Genomic DNA, 7,171 nt, shown 5'->3' on the forward strand with positions numbered 1-7,171 from the left:
CAAATAGCAATACTTTTGCCTGGAATCCTTACCAATAACATAAAAAGCTGATCAACACATATTTTGTATGTTATATGTATTACATACTTATACATAAAGTGCTCTTAGAATAAAGTGAGTTAGAGAAAACAAAATGTTGTTAAGAAAGCCATAATGAAGGGGAAATACATTTACAGTACTGTACTGCATTTATCAATACCATCGGTGTACATCGTCTGTTTATAACATGAATCATCTGCATGTCAGTATCTACATCAATATTGCATTATCTGATATAACACTATAAATGTTATTTGTATTACTAACACTAGACATAAAAATGAAAGATGGTGTAATGGTAGAGATTAACTTATTTGTAAAGCAGAAATAGAAACATAGACTGTAGAAAACAAGCTTACAGTTACCATGGAGACAAAAGGAGGGGTGGGATGAATTGGGAGGCTGGGATTGACATATATACACTATTGATACTATATGTAAAATAGGATAACTAATTAGAATCTACTGTAGAGCACAGGGAACTCTATTCAATCCTCTGTGGTGATCTAAATGGGAAGGAAATCCAGAAAAGAGTGGAGATTATATATTTATATATATATATATCACTGATTCAGGCTTCCCTGGTGGCTCAGCAGTATAGAATCTGCCTGCAATGCAGGAGATCCCAGTTCAATCCCTGGGTCAGGAAGATCCCCTGGAGGAGGGCATGGCAACCCACTCCAGTATTCTTGCCTGGAGAGAGGAGCCTGGTGGGCTGCAGTGCACAGGGTCGCACAGAGTCAGACATGACTGAAGTGATTAAGCAGCAGCAGCAGCACTGACTCACTTTGCTGTACAGCAAAAAACTAACACAACCTCATAAAGCAACTATTCCCCAATAAAAAGTAATTTAAAAAGAAAGACAATGTTAAAGAGAAATACACATTTATTTACAGCTATAACAATTCATGCTTTGATAATGTAGAAGCAGTAATATGATTGCTTTATGGTAACTTAGCCTATCTATACACTAAGGAACGAATCATTATAAAAATTCTATGGTGTAAAAGATTACAGCCAGTATTAGAAACACTGATACATTTTTTAAAAGATCACTTCCTGTGGTCCTAAGATGGCGGAGGAATAGGGCGGGGAGACCACTTTCTCCCCCACAAATTCATCAAAAGAACATTTGAATGCTGAGTAAATTCCACAAAACAACTTCTGAATGCCAGCAGAGGACATCAGGCACCCAGAAAAGCAGCCCATTGTCTTCGAAAGGAGATGGAGAAGTCTTGAGGTTACTGTGAAAATACAACTGAAAACCAGAAGCAGGAGGCTTAAGTACAAATCCTGAGAACACCAGAGAACTCCTGACTCAAGGGAACATTAATCCACAGGAGCTCATCTGAAACCAAGCACCACCCAAGGGCCAACAAGTTCTAGAGCAAGACATACCACGCAAATTCTCCAGCAACACAGCAACATAGCCCTGAGCTTCAATATACAGGCTGCCAAAAGTCACCCCAAACCCATTGACATCTCATAACTCATTACTGGACACTTCATTGCACTCCAGAGAGAAGAAATCCAGCTCCACCCACCAGAACACCGACACAAGCTTCCCTAACCAGGAAACCTTGACAAGCCACCCATACAACCCCACCCACAGTGAGGAACCTCCACAATAAAAGAACTCCACAAACTGCCAGAATACCGAAAGGCCACCCCAAACACAGCAATATAAACAAGATGAAGAGACAGAGGAATAGCCAACAGGTAAAGGAACAGGATAAATGCCCATCAAACCAAACAAAAGAGGAAGGGATAGGGCATCTACCTGATAAATAATTCTGAATAATGATAGTGAAAATGATCCAAAATCTTGAAAACAAAATGGAATCACAGATAAATAGCCTGGAGGCAAGGACTGAGAAGAGGCAAGAAAGGGTTAACAAGTACCTAGAAGAAATAAAAAAGAGTCAATACATAATAAATAATGCAATAAATGATATCAAAAACACTCTGGAGGGAACCAACAGTAGAATAATGGAGGCAGAAGATAGGATAAGTGAGATAGAAGATAGAATGGTAGAAATAAATGAAGAAGAGAGGAAAAAAGAAAAACGAATTAAAAGAAATGAGGACAATCTCAGAGACCTCTGGGACAATGTTAAACGCCCCAACATTCGAATCATAGGAGTCCCAGAAGAAGAAGACAAAAAGAAACACCATGAGAAAATATTTGAGGAGATAATAATTGAAAACGTCCCTAAAATGAGGAAGGAAATAATCACCCAAGTCCAAGAAACCAAGAAAGTCCCAAACAGGATAAACCCAAGGTGAAACACCCCAAGACACATATTAATCACATTAACAAAGATCAAACACAAAGAACATATATCAAAAGCAGCAAGGGAAAAACAACAAATAACACACAAGGGGATTCCCATAAGGATAACAGCTGATCTTTCAATAGAAACTCTTCAGGCCAGGATGGAATGGCAGGACATACTTAAAGTGATGAAAGAAAATAATCTACACCCCAGATTACTGTACCCAGATCAGATCAGTCGTTCAGTCGTGTCCGACTCTTTGTGACCCCATGAATTGCAGCACCCCAGGCCTCCCTGCCCATCACCAACTCCCAGAGTTCACTCAGACTCACGTCCATCGAGTCAGTGATGCCATCCAGCCATCTTATCCTCTGTCGTCTCTTTCTCCTCCTGCCCCTAATCCCTCCCAGCATCAGAGTTTTTTCCAACGAGTCAACTCTTCGCATGAAGTGGCCAAAGTACTGGAGTTTCAGCTTTAGCATCATTCCTTCCAAAGAAATCCCAGGGCTGATCTCCTTCAGAATGGACTGGTTGGATCTCCTTGCAGTCCAAGGGACTCTCAAGAGTCTTCTCCAACACCACAGTTCAAAAGCATCAATTCTTCGGCGCTGAGCCTTCTTCACAGTCCAACTCTCACATCCATACATGACCACAGGAAAAACCATAGCCTTGACTAGACAAATCTTTGTTGGCAAAGTAATGTCTCTGCTTTTGAAGATGCTATCTAGGTTGGTCATAACCTTCCTTCAAAGGAGTAAATGTCTTTTAATTTCATGGCTGCAGTCACCATCTGCAGTGATTTTGGAGCCCAGAAAAATAAAGTCTGACACTGTTTCCACTGTTTCCCCATCTATTTCCCATGAAGTGATGGGACCGGATACCATAATCTTCGTTTTCTGAATGTTGAGCTTTAAGCCAACTTTTTCACTCTCCACTTTCACTTTCATCAAGAGGCTTTTGAGTTCCTCTTCACTTTCTGCCATAAGGGTGGTGTCATCTGCATATCTGAGTCTATTGATATTTCTCCCGGCAATCTGGATTCCAGTTTGTGTTTCTTCCAGCCCAGCCTTTCTCATGATGTACTCTGCATAGAAGTTAAATAAACAGCGTGACAATATACAGCCTTGACGAACTCCTTTTCCTATTTGGAACCAGTCTGTTGTTCCATGTCCAGTTCTAACTGTTGCTTCCTGACCAGCATACAGATTTCTCAAGAGGCAGATCAGGTGGTCTGGTATTCCCATCTCTTTCAGAATTTTCCAAAGTTTATTGTGATCCACACAGTCAAAGGCTTTGGCATAGTCAATAAAGCAGAAACACATGTTTTTCTGGAATTCTCTTGCTTTTTGTATGATCCAGTGGATGTTGGCAACTTGATCTCTGGTTCCTCTGCCTTTTCTAAAACCAGCTTGGACATCAGGAAGTTCACGGTTCACAAATTGCTGAAGCCTGGCTTGGAGAATTTTGAGCATTACTTTACTAGTGTGTGAGATGAGTGCAATTGTGCGGTAGTTTGAGCATTCTTTGGCATTGCCTTTCTTTGGGATTGGAATGAAAACTGACCTTTTCCAGTCCTGTGGCCACTGCTGAGTTTTCCAAATTTGCTGGCATATTGAGTGCAGCACTTTCACAGCATCATCTTTCGGGATTTGGAATAGCTCAACTGGAATTCCATCCCCTTCACTAGCTTTGTTCGTAATGATGCTTCCTAAGGCCCACTTGACTTCACATTCCAGGATGTCTGGCTCTAGGTCAATGATCACACCATCGTGATTATCTCGGTCGTGAAGATCTTTTTTATACAGTTCTCCTGTGTATTCTTGCCATCTCTTCTTAATATCTTCTGCTTCTGTTAGGTCCACACCATTTCTGTCCTTTATCGAGCCCATCTTTGCATGAAATGTTCCTTTGGTATCTCTGATTTTCTTGAAGAGATCCCTAGTCTTTCCCATTCTGTTGTTTTCCTCTATTTCTTTGCATTGATTGCTGAAGAAGGCTTTCTTATCTCTTCTAGCTATTCTTTGGAACTCTGCATTCAGATGCCTATATCTTTCCTTTTCTCCTTTGCTTTTGGCTTCTCTTCTTTTCACAGCTATTTGTAAGGCCTCCCCAGACAGCCATTTTGCTTTTTTGCATTTCTTTTCCATGGGGATGGTCTTGATCCCTGTCTCCTGTACAATGTCACGAACCTCAGTCCATAGTTCATCAGGCACTCTGTCAGATCTAGGCCCTTAAATCTATTTCTCACTTCCACTGTATAATCATAAGGGATTTGATTTAGGTCTCAAACACCACCAAATCAGCTCTCCAACAAATGCTAAAGGATCTTCTCTAGACAGGAAAAACAAAAAGGGTGTATAAACTCGAACCCAAAACAATAAAGTAAATGGCAACGGGATCATACTTATCAGTAATTACCTTAAACGTAAATGGGTTAAATGCCTCAACCAATAGACAAAGACTGGATGAATGGATACAAAAACAAGACCCCTATATATGTTGTCTACAGGAGACCTACCTCAAAACAAGGGACACATACAGACTGAAAGTGAAGGGCTGGAAAAAGATATTCCATGCAAATAGAGACCAAAAGAAAGCAGGAGTAGCAATACTCATATCAGATAAAATAGACTTTAAAAGAAAGGCTGTGAAAAGAGTCAAAGAAGGACACTACATAATGATCAAAGGATCAATCCAAGGAGAAGATATAACAATTATAAATATATATGTACCCAACATAAGAGCACCGCAATGTGTAAGAAAAATGCTAAGAAGTATGAAAGGGGAAATTAACAATAACACAATAATAGTGGGAGACTTTAATACCCCATTCACACCTATGGATAGATCAACTAAACAGAAAATTAAGAAGGAAACACAAACTTTAAATGATACAATAGACCAATTAGACCTAATTGATATCTATAGGACATTTCACCCAACAACAATGAACTTCACCTTTTTCTCAAGCACACACAGAACCTTCTCCAGGGTAGATCACATCCTGGGCCATAAATCTAGCCTTGGTAAATTCAAAAAAATTGAAATCATTCCAAGCATCTTTTCTGACCATAATGCAGTAAGATTAGATGTCAATTACAGGAGAAAAACTATTAAAAATTCCAACATATGGAGGCTGAACAACACACTGCTGAATAACCAGTAAATCACAGAAGAAATCAAAAAAGAAATCAAAATATGCATAGAAACGAATGAAAATGAAAACACAACAATCCAAAGCCTGTGGAATACTGTAAAAGCAGTGCTAAGGGGAAGGTTCATAGCAATACAGGCATACCTCAAGAAACAAGAGAAAAGTCAAATAAATAACCTAACTCTACACCTAAAGCAACTAGAAAAGGAAGAAATGAAGAACCCCAGGGTTAGTAGAAGGAAAGAAATCTTAAAAATTAGGGCAGAAATAAATGCAAAAGAAACAAAAGAGACCATAGCAAAAATCAACAAAGCCAAAAGCTGGTTCTTTGAGAAGATAAATAAAATTGACAAACCATTAGCCAGACTCATGAAGAAACAAAGGGAGAAAAATCCAATCAATAAAATTAGAAATGAAAATGGAGAGATCACAACAGACAATACAGAAATACAAAGGATCCTAAGAGATTACTATCAGCAACTATATGCCAATAAAATGGACAACTTGGAAGAAATGGACAAATTCTTAGAAAAGTACAACTTTCCAAAACTAACCAGGAAGAAATGGAAAATCTTAACAGATCCATCAAAAGCACAGAAATTGAAACTGTAATCAGAAATCTTCTAGCAAACAAAAGCCCAGGACCAGACAGCTTCACAGCTGAATTCTACCAAAAAGTTAGAAAAGAGCTAACACCTATCCTACTCAACTCTTCCAGAAAGTTGCAGAGGAAGGTAAACTTCCAAACTCATTCTATGAGGCCACCATCACCCTAATACCAAAACCTGACAAAGATTCAAAAAAAAAAAAAAAGCAAACTACAGGCCAATATCACTGATGAACATAGATGTAAAAATCCTTAACAAAATTATAGGAATCAGAATCCAACAACACATTAAAAGATCATACATCATGATCAAGTGGGCTTTATCCCGGGGATGCAAGGATTCTTCAATGTCCACAAATCAATCAATGTAATACACCACATTAACAAACATTTTGAACTGTGGGGTTGGAGAAGACTTTTGGGAGTCCGTTGGACTGCAAGGAGATCCAACCAGTCCATTCTAAAGGAGATCAGCCCTGGAATTTCTTTGGAAAGAATGATGCTAAAGCTGAAACTTCAGTACTTTGGCCACCTCATGCAAAGAGTTGACTCAATGGAAAAGACTCTGATGCTGGGAGGGATTGGGGGCAGGAGGAGAAGGGGACGACAGAGGATGAGATGGCTGGATGGCATCACTGACTCGATGGACGTGAGTCTGAGTGAACTCCGGGAGTTGATGATGGACAGGGAGGCCTGGCGTGCTGCAATTCATGGGGTTGCAAAGAGTTGGACACGACTGAGCAACTGAACTGAACTGAACTGAACAAACTGAAAAATAAAAGCCATATGATTATCTCAATAGATGCAGAGAAAGCCTTTGACTAAATTCAACATCCATTTATGATAAAAAGTCTCCAGAAAGAAGGAATAGAAGGAACATACCTCAACATTATAAAAGCTGTATATGAAAAACCCACAGCAAACATTATCCTCAATGGTGAAAAATTGAAAGCATTTCCCCTAAAGTCAGGAACAAGACAAGGGTGCCCACTCTGACCACTACTATTCAACATAATTTTGGAAGTTTTGGCCACAGCAATCAGAGCAGAAAAAGAAATAAAAGGAATCCAAACTGGAAAAGAAGAAGTAAAACTC

Source organism: Bos javanicus, chromosome X (assembly GCF_032452875.1).
Source record: "Bos javanicus breed banteng chromosome X, ARS-OSU_banteng_1.0, whole genome shotgun sequence".
Lineage (NCBI taxonomy): Eukaryota > Metazoa > Chordata > Mammalia > Artiodactyla > Bovidae > Bos > Bos javanicus.